The sequence below is a fragment of the Nycticebus coucang genome, chromosome 4 (genome assembly GCF_027406575.1).
Source record: "Nycticebus coucang isolate mNycCou1 chromosome 4, mNycCou1.pri, whole genome shotgun sequence".
Lineage (NCBI taxonomy): Eukaryota > Metazoa > Chordata > Mammalia > Primates > Lorisidae > Nycticebus > Nycticebus coucang.
In genome coordinates, this window is record NC_069783.1 from 25,929,381 (window position 1) to 25,941,476 (window position 12,096).

General features: G+C 44.0%; 1 pseudogene; it reads left to right on the forward strand.

Moving 5' to 3' along the window:
• The first annotated feature begins 2,075 nt into the window (after positions 1 to 2,075).
• On the forward strand, positions 2,076 to 9,341 carry LOC128584276 (dnaJ homolog subfamily B member 6-like; annotated as a pseudogene).
• Positions 9,342 to 12,096: the final 2,755 nt, after the last annotated feature.

A 12,096-nucleotide genomic window follows, 5' to 3' on the forward strand; every position in this document is an offset into this window, starting at 1 on the left:
CTACTCGGTAGGCTGAGGCAAGAGAATCGCCTAAGCCCACTGTCTCTGTCTCACAGTGGAATTTGCTGTGAGTTGTGACACTATATCACTCTATTGAGGGCAATAAAATAAGATTCTGTCTCAAAAAAAAATTAAAAAAAATAGTAATAGATGTATCTAAATGTATGCAAATAAAGAAAGGTCTGGATTCATACTAAACTACCTCGGTTACTTCTGGAGGCTAACATTAGGGGTTGAGATTGAAGGAGATTGTTAGTTTTGAATTTTCATCAATGACAACATACTCATGAATAATTTTCATGTTCAAAATTAATTTTAAACATTTAAAAGGAAAAAGCTATGGAAGCATTCTGATTGGTTCAACTGCGTCAACTGGGTCATATGACTTCCTAGACCAACCACAGTGGCCAACGGGCCTCTGTTTTTCTATGATAGCCTAACTCAGGTTACATGCTCACTGCTGTGAACACTGGAGCAACACATATAATGGGCACTTTCTTCATAATTACATGCTGGCTTGATGAAGGAATAGGTCCCCCAAAGAAGGGGGATGCTGCTCTGGGCAGACAAAAACGATAAGTCTCCTCTGCAGTGAAAGCATGTGGGCCGTATTGTCTTCATGGATTTAATTAAGTCCTATCCAAGGCTGAAACACTTTGTTCAATATTTCTATTACAACATGCGGTAAGGATTCATTCTGCTCACTGCCATATCACTAGAACCCAGGAAAGTTCTGGGTATATAGTAGATCAGTTTAATATATTGGTTAAATGGACACACCACTGCTATAATCTATCATTATTTTAATATATTGTATAAATGCAAAGAGCTGACAAAGCCAATAATCAATGCCCTTCAGCAGAGGTGGAGGAGAGAAAGGAAGAGGAAGTCAAATGGGGAGCTTGGGATTCCTCCCAAGGCCAACCCTCAAGTCACATCAGGGAATGGCCATAACACATGCCCATGACAGCTTGATAATGACCTGGACATGGCATGGGGTTGGGCAGAAGTGTCTTTGGCCCACTTGCTGGTGATTGATGATTTTTTTTGTGATGTTGTAGCTGTGAAGATCAACTGTGGGAGATGGGGCCACAGTGGAAGAGAAGGGGGTAAAAAGGATGGATTACCTAGGCTGGGTGACCCATGGGTGAGTCACCTAACTCATCTGAATCCTTTCTTCATCCGAAAAGTGAGAATGATATTTTTTTAAAAATCTATGCCTTACCCAGTGATGACTTTTTCTCTCTACTATCCATTATGTTGTGGATATAGAAGTATTAATCAAAGCCCCAAGAGAGCTAATTTTTCTGAGTGAGCCCACCATAGAAAAGGAAGAGCAGAAACCCAGGGCCTGAGCATTGAGGAGTTCCCAAGGCAGGGAAAGAAGGTTTGTAGAGGGCACAGTGAAAGAAGAAGGGGGGGAAATAGAATGGACTTAGAGAAAACATTAAGATATGTTTGTGTAAACTATTTATATTTGGGGGTTGTGAATGTACTGTAGATATGCAATTTTGTGTGTGTAGTATACACACATGAACACACATCAGAACCTCCGTAAGTTGATCACCCAAGGGACTGTAGCAAACTGGTGACCATATGGAGATGGTCAACATAAGGAACTAGGCCTACTGTACTGATAAGTAGATGAGGTGCATGGCCCCTCTATGAAAATTAGGTCAACTTAAGGAGGTGGTCAATGTAGGGAGGTGGCCAACTATGGAGGGCCACCTCCCTACATTGACCACCTCATATATATAATATATATGTGTGTATATATACATGTATATATGGAGGTTCTACTGAATACATACATATATATGTATATGGCCACCTCCCTACATTGACCACCTCATACATATATGTATGTATATAGTAGAATATATGCACACACATATGTGTGTATGTGTGTGTGTGTCTATACAGAGGGTGCCAAAGAAAGTATACACATTTTGATCCACCACCACCAGCGCAGCCATGCCAGAGCTGCAAGGAGCCCAGAGGTGCCCCAGGCCACTGCCCTCTCCCTTCTTTCTGTGGTTGGCCATCTGCATCCTCAGATCTGTTCCAATAATCATTTAAAACATGGTGGATTACTATGAAGTTCTAGGCGTGCAGAGACATGCCTCAGCCAAGGATATTAAAAAGGCGTACTGAAGACTGGCACTAAAGTGGTACCCAGATAAATACCCTGAGAATAAAGAAGCAGCAGAGAGAACATTCAAACAAGTAGCTGAGGCGTATGAGGTGTTGTCAGATCCTAAAAAGTGGGACATCCATGACAAATGTGGCAAAGAACGATTAAATGGTGGAGAAGGTGGAAGTCATTTTGACAATCCGTTTGAATTTGGCTTCCCATTCTGTAACCCAGAGGATGTCTTCAGGGAATTCTTTGGTGGAAGGGGCCTGTTTTCATTTGACTTCTTTGAAGACCCATTTGAGGACTTATTGGGAATTGGAGGGGTCTCCAAGGAAGCAGAAACAGAGGAACAGGGTTGTTTTTCTCTGCCTTCACTGGATTTCCACCTTTTGGAAGTGGATTTTCTTCTTTTTATACAGGATTTTCTGTGGGATTTCCTGCAGGATTTTCTTTATTCAGGTGGCCAGATCACGGGGATGGGGTGGGGGTGGGGGCTCACTTCATTCTCTTCCACATCATTTGGTGGTAGTGGGATGGGAAACTTCAAGTCTATATCAACTTCTACAAAAATAGTTAATGGCAGAAAGATCATGACAAAGAGAATCGTGGAGAATGGTTAAGAAAGAGTGGAAGTTGAGGAAGACAGCCAGCTCAAGTCTGTCAATAAATGGTAAGGAGCAGCTACGCTTGGATAACAAGTGACTCAACGCACGAGTTTAACAGAAATGTTAACTGTAACAAGCACCATTTGAAGATTAACAGGAACTTTTCTTGAAGATTTCAAATGAACTCGACTTTCAGTATCATTGTACCTAATCTGAGTATTTATAAACTGCTCATCGGAGCCATATTTGTCATAGACCTTTGAGTTTAGGGGGGGACCACATAATAGGACCATTTATTCATCTTTAAAATTGTTGTAAATTTCTGTACACACTTTGCTTTTTTATTAAACGTACTCCAGGTGAGCCCCGACTCCTCAGGAGTGGTACAACAGAGTGTGCACTAACACCAGCATGGACCTGCTTTTCCATTGTGTCTGAAACGTGAACCAAATAGCGTCAGCCTGCTGTGAAGTTAACACTGCAGGATGAACCTTCTACAGAAATAATTTCAGTTTTTTTCAGTATTTAGTAGTGAAAGATACTAACACATTAATGGTAACACATTTCTGGTTTATAAAATAAGTTTCTGGTTTATAAAATAAGGATGTTTTCTAGCTGTGCATGAATGCTGGCATCTTAGTAAGTTTTGACAGTTGTTTAAATATGTAATTCTAAGCTTAGGTTTAAAAAGTAAAGCTAAGTCTAGGCATACTAGGTCTTTGTCATTTGCTTTAAAAAATAAATAAATTTGAACGTCTTTGGTGCATTCTTTCCTGGGGGAGGGGGAGAAAGTATACACATTTTAAGAAAGGAATAAAAACTGTATTAAAATTGTAATATTCAAGTCACATTTGACTTTTGCAATTACAAGTTATACAAGATACTATATATGAGATAACACATTATTGATATATATATTGAGCATTACAATTTTAATACAGTTTTTTCTTTAAATGTGTATACTTTTTTGGCAACCTGTGTGTGTGTGTTTTGCCTAATCGCCAAATCACCAGCATTTTCCCAGGTCATAAAAAATGTGTGAAGCCATTTTAAGGACAAGTGAGAACAGTGTAGAGAAACTCATGCATATTTGTCAGCAAAGGAGAAATATGGTCGAAGTGGGGGAGCTCAAAGATAAAGTGTGGCAGAGTTCAGCCAGGAGTCCAAGGGGCCAGCACACGGAGGGAGGTTCAGGAGGCAGACCAGCTCCCTGCTTTTACTCTCACTCCAGTGCTAATTCCAATGCCCTCAGGGCCTAGGCCACATTCTTCACATTTGATGGATTTTCTGGTTGGAGAAACTCGAGAATTTTAATTGTTATACTCAAACTGATATGGTTACTGAATCTTGGTCTGGGTTTAGCTCAGCTGAGTCTTCTATGAGGAACCAAGGGGAGCCAGAGGTGTGTGTGCTTGGTCTAAACTAGAAACCCAAGCCAGAGAGCTCCTGAACTGAGCAGATTCCAGGATGCATCTCAGACATTTACTCCCAACTGTCCTGACCCCTCACTAGCCCTGTCATCACCAGCCTACTTCACCCCCACAGCTGACACCCTGTACCAACATCCACCTCCACCTCTTGCCGTGGTCATTATTCAGCATTTGATGAGTGTCATTCATTCATTTAACAAATATTTATTGAGTATCTCTTGGGTATGAGATGCCATGCTGATGTTAAAGGTGCATCCTTGTCCTTGAGAAGCTTCCATCTGCCCAGCACCCAGTTCAAGGAACAGCAGAGATCACCTAAACTTTTGTCTAGGTAATAGATCCCTCTGTGAACTGATACAAGTTTTGCACACCTTAACAGAAAAATACATACATGTACGCAATTTTGCTTGCAATGAGGAGCAGCACCAATTCTCTAAGTCCATTTATGATTTAAGGGCATATGTACCCTAAGTTATAAACACTTGATTTAATTTAACCTTCTCATTTTACATATCAGGCAACTAGAGAGGGAAATGACTTTTCAACGTCAGGCTGTGAGTTAGGGTCTGAGCCAGCCCTAGAAGCCAGGACTCCTGGCTCTCCAGATGCTGCTCCAATGACAAGGCTTCTCCCTTCCTTTTTCAGCTGCCAAACCTGGGGCTACTGCTTCCCTTCTCCACCACCCCTCTGACTCCTCAGGGATGGGGGCTGGTGATTAGGTGCTCCCTGAATAGTTGCTCTGACCCTGACCACTCCAATTGGATCCCCTAGACATTAAGGGACATGTTCTGGAAAAAACAGGATGTGTTTTCATGCAAGATCATTTGTTTCATAAGATAATTTGCATACTGGTGAGGACACAAATGTCATTCCCTGCCCATTTCCTCCCTAGAGAAAAGGGTTCCCATTACAGTTTTCTCCTAAGAGGGAAGGCAATTGTGTGAGCCCAGCCACAGCCCTGGGAGATGCCTTCTTGACAGTTGGGTAGGAGGATCAGATGCTAGTCAGGGCCCCCAGGAGTGACCAGTAAGGAGGCTCTGTTCCTGACCTCTCTCCACTTCAATGTTTAGTTGGAAGGGGGCTTCTGCCTCCAGCTCAGGCAAACAATTTCGTCTCGTGAACCCCAGTGTCCTGGAAATCCCACCTTGCTCTTTATTACACTTTCGTGAGGTTAAATTACTGAAGATTCAGCTGCTAGAAGAGAGTGTTGAGGTGATGGGAGGTGAAACATAACAACAGGTATTTAGTGCTTTCCATGTGCCAGACATTGCTTGAAGGCATGTTACATGTGTTATAAATTCATTTAATCTTCATAAATCTAGAGAGATTGGTTCTATTATTTTTTTTTCCATATAAGAAATCAAGGTTCAAAGAGGTTAAATAACTTGCCTAAGATCACACAGCTGGTCAGGAGCACAGGCAGGGTTTGGACTCAGCCATTCTGACTCCAAGGTCTGGAACTCTAAATACTATTAATATATTACGTGTGTAAGAGGGAGATGTAGAAGGTTAGAGGTCTGTTCTAACTCTTGAAGGCTGTGCTGTACTCCAGAAACAGTGGTGTGGCATTTAAAGCTCTTAATGGTCTGGTCCCAGCCGTACACTATCCTACCTTACCTCCTACCATGATCCACCTGTCTACACATAATTTCTTCTGTCCCGACAGCACTTCCCTGTTTATCTGAAATGTCTTTTTACTCACTGAGAATCTGTGAAAAGCTCTTTCAACTTCTCTAGGCTAAGTTGGGCAGGCCTCTTCTTTATTTTTCGATGTGGATTTCACCAAACTGTCCCTTCAAATAACTGGCTAATACATCTCTCCCACTTCTAGAGTTCACTCCCTCCCAAGAGCTGAGTGTCTGTCTTACACATGTCAGAATCCTTACTACTAAGCCCATACCTGATAAGTGGTGAATATGTCTGCTATGTACAGTGAACAAAGCATGTTACAAAATAATATGTATATGCTAAATATTGCGTTATGCATACTGTAAATAGATCACACCCCAGAAAAATATACCCCAAAATGCTAACAATATTTTTCACAGAATTTAGGGGGGGCAGATGATTTTTATTTATTTGTATATCTGCATTTTCCAGAAATTTCCATAATGATCATATTACTTTTGTAATAAGAAAGGAAACAACAAATTATTTTGAAATTGTTTTTGAATAAATAATAATAGCTAACATTTACTGAGCACTTGCCACATAAAAAATTAAGAACTTGATGTGTGGGCAGGAGAGGTGGCTCACACCAATAATCCTAGCACTCTGGGGGGCCAAGATGGGAGGATCATTTGAGCTCGGGAGTTCGAAACCAGCCTAAGCAAGAGTGAGACCCCATCTCTCTTAAAAATAGAAAGATTAGCTTGGTGTTGTGGCAGGTGCCTGTAGTCTCAGCTACTGGGGAGGCTGAGGCAGGAGGATTGCTTGAACCTAGTAATTTGAGGTAGCTGTGAGCTAGGTTGATGCTACAGCACTCTAGCCCAGGTGATAGAGTGAGACTGGGTCTCAAAAAAAAAGAAAAGAAAAGAAAAAAAAAGAGCTTGGTGTGTCTCTAATCTTCACAAAAGTTCTCTTTTGTTTAGTATTGTTGGCATCACTGCCTTTTTTTTTTTTGTAGAGACAGAGTCTCACTTTACTGCCCTCAGTAGAGTGCTATGATGTCACACGGCTCACAGCAACCTCCAGCTCTTGGGCTTATGTGATTCTCTTGCCTCAGCCTCCAGAGCAGCCGGGACTACAGGTGCCCGCCACAACGCCGGGCTATTTTTTTTGTTGCAGTTTGGCCGGGGCTGGGTTTGAACCCACCACCCTTGGCATATGGGTCCGGCACCCTACTCATTGAGCCACAGGCACCGCCCAGCATCACTGCCATTTTACGGATGAGGAACCTGAAGCTCAGAGAGTTTAAGTAACTTCCTCAAGGTGACATGGTTAATAAATAATGGAGGTGAGGTCGGAGCCCAGCTTGTCAGAGTCTAGAGACTTCACAGCAACCTCTCTGTAACCAGCCTGTAGATGGGCAAGTTTCTATCTCCTTTAGATCAATTTTTAATTTTGAATTCAAATCTAGGACAAATACAAGCATAGTACAACAAATTTCTGAATATCTTTCCCCAGGTTTAACAGTAACTAACATTTTGCCACATTTGCTTTATCACTCATTTTCTCTTTCACTCTCTCTATCCATACACAGATTTTATTGTTGCTATAATAGCTTTATTGAAGTATAAGTCACATGCCATACAATTCTCCCACTGAAAGTGTACAATTCAATGGTTTTTAGTATATTCATTGATATGTGCAACCATTATCACAATCAATTTTATTTTATTTTTTATTCTATTATTTTTTTCTGATTCACCTATGCAAGTTTCTTTCTTTTTTTTCTTTATTTTATTTTATTTATTTATTTATTTTTTATTGTTGGGGATTCATTGAGGGTACAATAAGCCAGGTTACACTGATTGCAATTGTTAGGTAAAGTCCCTCTTGCAATCATTATTTTATTTTTTAAATAGTAGTACACAGACTTTATTATTTTCTTTTTCCTTTTTTTTAATTAAATCATAGCTGTATACAATAATGCAATCATGAGGTACAATGTGCTGGTTTTATATATATATTACAATCAATTTTAGAACATGCTCATCACCTCTAAAAGAAAAAGGACCCATACCTTTTAGCTATCCCCTTTCTTTTTTTTTTTTTTTTGTAGAGACAGAGTCTCACTCTACCGCCCTCGCTGTAGAGTGCAGTGGGACTACAGGCACCCACCACAACACCCGGCTATTTTTTTGTTACAGTTTGGCCTGGGCTGGGTTTGAACCCGCCACCCTCGGCATATGGGGCCAGCGCCCTACTCACTGAGCCACAGGCGCTGCCCTTAACTATCCCCTTTCTATGTCCCATTCACCTCTGCCCTAAGCAACCACTAATCTACTCTCTGTAGATTATATACATTGGTAGGTTTGTCTATTCTGGACATTGCACCTAAATGGAATCATATGATCAGTAATCTTTACTGGCTTACTTCTTTCACATAGCATAATGTCTTCAAGATTCATCCATATTTTGTGTGGACATATGTTTCAATTCTCTTGGGGCATATACCTAGGAGCAGAATCTCTGGTCATACAAGAACTGTATGCTTAATCATTTGAGGAAGAATAATGTACAAATTACTATTATTTTTCAACCGTTTTGAGAGTAAGTTTCAAACATATCTCTTTATCTCTAAATACTCAGAGAAACCAAACCAAGGACATTCTTTTACATTTCAATGATCAAATTCAGGAAATTTAATATTGAGGCAATATTACTATCTATTATACAGTCATATTCAAATTTTTGCCAGTTATGTCCTTAACAGCAATTTCTCCCCATGACCCAAGATGCAATCTGGCATCAGGCGGCGTTTAGTCATCACGTCTCTTTAGTCCTTCCACTCAGGTACAGTCCTCAGCCCTTCTTCATCTTTCTGTAGCTTTGTGAAATGCCCCTCGGTTCAGGTTTATCTGATGTTTGGATGGATGGGTTTCAAGGCTTATCCACTTGGTGTGCACTGAGGTCAAGTCGTGTAGCTGAAGGGACTTGGCTGGGCGCGAGTCTGGGGCCCTGCCAATCGCGGAGGGGCTGAGGGCAGCTGCAGGGGCTGGACCCAGGGAGGGGGGCACGGGAGGCGGAAAATCCCCACCCTGGGAGATTTCCTGGGAACTGCTAAGACAAAGAAAGAAGTAGTGTGCGGCTTCTTCCCTCCCCTTCCCAGGGCCAGCTAGGAGGAGCTGGTCTGCAGAGCGGGAGGAGCGCGTCCCCGGGGCTGAGCGCAGGAGGCAAACGTTTCCCGAATTGTCAGTGGGGATTTGCGCAGCCTCTGCTGCCGGCGCGTCCTGGGCAGGGCCGCAGCGAGAGCGCCGGGACGTCCGGGAAGGGGGAGCGGGCGGGGAGGCCGGTCGGCCGGGTGCTGGGAAGGCGCTGCCCCTTCTGGGAAGGGCTTTGCTGCCAGAGCCCACGCCCGCCCCGCGCCTAGCGCCCCCGTTTCCGGCAGCTCCAGCCTGGCCCTCGGGAAGACGTGGGGGCCGTGGCCGCCCTGATTCTGATCAGAGGCACCAGCTGGAGACGGAGGGCCTGGAGGCGGCTGGCTCCCCTGGGCGCTGGCCCTGAGCCGATGGGCAGCGCCAGGATGCCCAGGCAAAGCCTCTCACCCCTCAACTTCTGCGAGAGCTCCTGGCCGCTCCCTCAGCACTGTGAGAGGAGCCCAGGGGACTCGCACATCCTGCCCCCCGGGTGCTGTTTGCTCTTTGGTTCATTCGTTCTTTCATTTTGTAGCTGCAGGTCTCTGCTCCTCATCTTTCCCTCTCCTTCTTGGGGCAGAGGCTCAGTAGAGCTTCCAGGTCCTGCACCGAACCTGCTTCTGCTGAGAGCATCTGTCCCTTGAGTGCCCGGAGGACCTGCCCGTCCTCAGCCTGAAATGACAGATGCCACCAGGGGAAGGGCAGGGCCTGAAGGAGCCGGACAGGGAGATGTGGAACTGGGAGAGGGGCGAGGAAACTAACACGGTGACCGCGCAGTGTGCGGAGGGACCTGCAGCAGGTCATTGTCACATGAGCTCGTACCCGGACAATCTACAGACGTGGTTTGTTCTGTCCTCACAGGAATGGAACGTTGGAAAAGTTCACATAAAAGTCCAGATATCTGATTTTTCTTAACAAATAAAGAGATCTGGCAACACTGACCTTGCGTTCCTCATGGCAGCCATGGCTGAGTCAGGAGCCTCCCTGGCCCTAGCAACAGCTGTAGTTCCACACACCTCTCCTTATTGTTAACACTCTCTGATCTAGCCCTTTCCTCCTCCACAATCCCGCGCGCTCTTTCTTTCCAACTTGGGCCCTGCAGAATGGCTCCCACAAAGAAGGGTGGCGAGGAGAAGGTCCGGTCTGCCTTCAACGAGGTGGTGACTCGAGAATACTATCAATATTCACAAGCCTATCCATGGAGTGGGCTTCAAGAAGCGTGCCCCTCGGGCACTCAAAGAGATCCGGAAATTTGCCATGAAAGAGATGGAAACTCCAGATGTGCGCATTGATATCAGGATTAACAAAGTTGTCTGGGCCAAAGGCATAAGGAATGTCCCATACTGTATCTGTGTGCGGTTATCCAGAAAATGCAATGAAGATGAAGATTCACCAAACAAGCTCTATAGTTTGGTTACTTATGTACCTGCTGCCACTTTCAAAAATCTACAGACAGTCAACGTGGATGATAACTTACTGGTGATTGTCAGACACATCAAATAAAATTATAAAATCAAAAAACAAACAAAAAAACTCTCTGATCTAGCTCCATTACCTGCCTCTTCTCCTAGGGCACCTGTGAGCTCAGTCTGTCCTTACCACCACCCTGTGAGGCTGAAAACCCCATTTTATATAGGAAGAAAGCAAGGGGAGAGGTCTGCCACCTTGCTTGAGGTCACAGCCAAGGGAGGTAGGGCTGGGATTCTCTCCCAGATGATCTGCCTCTGTGATCCATGCACTCTGCTCTGCTACTTCTTGTCTGAGATCTGGTGCTCCCATCAGCAGCTGGGTGGACTGCAGATGTAGACAGCAAATGAAAAACTGTTGGTCATCAAAATCTGGGGCCTTTTAGGCAACTGCAGAAGTCCTTAGTTGGGCTAACAGCTCTTAGCTGAGGTTCTAGAGGGGACTTTACCAAAGCATGAAGCAGGAAGGGTTGGTCAGTGGCCCACAATAAACTCAGGCAGGCAAGAGAACACGGCACCTCTGCATGGGGACATTGACCTCTAGTCACTTGGGAGATATTCTGCCTTCCTTGTTCCCTCTGCCAGAGGGGTGTTCTGCACAGCCTTCCTGCCCTATGTGGTGGAAACTGATGAAGAACACCTTCTCAGTCTATAAATCATAGGACAATGCAGTTAGGCTTCCTTGAGTAAAGCTCTCTTTCTGGCCCGTCCTGCATTCTTCTCCTGGAAAGGCTTGCTAACTCTTTTCCTGATGGCTTTGTCTAATACTCCTTAGCAAGTTCTGAAAATGAATCAAAGGGCAGCACTTTAAGGGGTTGGAGGAAGCTGGGGTAACTGCTTTCTAAGAATAGCTCAGCTGTAGATGGCATTCTACAGTTTTAGAAAACTTTACTCATTCATGTGTAATATTTGCTTCTCACAACTTTATGAGCTGGACAGAGGAACAATTTGCAAACTTACCATGAGAAAATTCTCTTCATCTTTCTTTGCTTGTATTTCCTCATTGATAAAAAAAAAAAAAAAGGAGTCTAATCACATTGCATACCACGTGACAGGTTACCTTGGACCTATGCATCGGGCGGAACAGCCCATACACATGCTGTGAAGATTAATGACATAATTTATGTTCTAGCACAAGGTCTAGGACAGGCATCCTCAAACTTTTTAAACAGGGGGCCAATTCACTGTCCCTCAGACCGTTGGAGGGCCGGACTATAGTTTAAAAAAAAAAATACTATGAACAAATTCCTATGCACACTGCACATATCTTACTTTGAAGTAAAAAAACAAAACAGGAACAAATACAATCACACCACTTCATGTGGCCCGTGGGCCGCAGTTTGAGGACCCCTGGTCTAGGAGATAGTAGGTGATTAACAAATGTTTATCAAGTGAGTAAACTGCTCGAGCAATCATGATGGATTCTGAAGAAAGCTTATAGGAAGAAGGAAGCAGTAACTGGCTCCCTGAGGCTCATGTTGCCTTTCCTGCTGACTTCTGTGTCTCTTGCCAAGTTGCTCTTTGTCCTTAGGCCTCTGGGCTCCCAGTGGGCTGAAGGCACAGAGTTATCTGTGGGGCCGGGAGTGCAGGGCCTGGGCTGTATGATGACCAGCCTTCCGCTCGCTTGAAGTTTCCGTTAGGGGGCTGGAAGCCATAGCA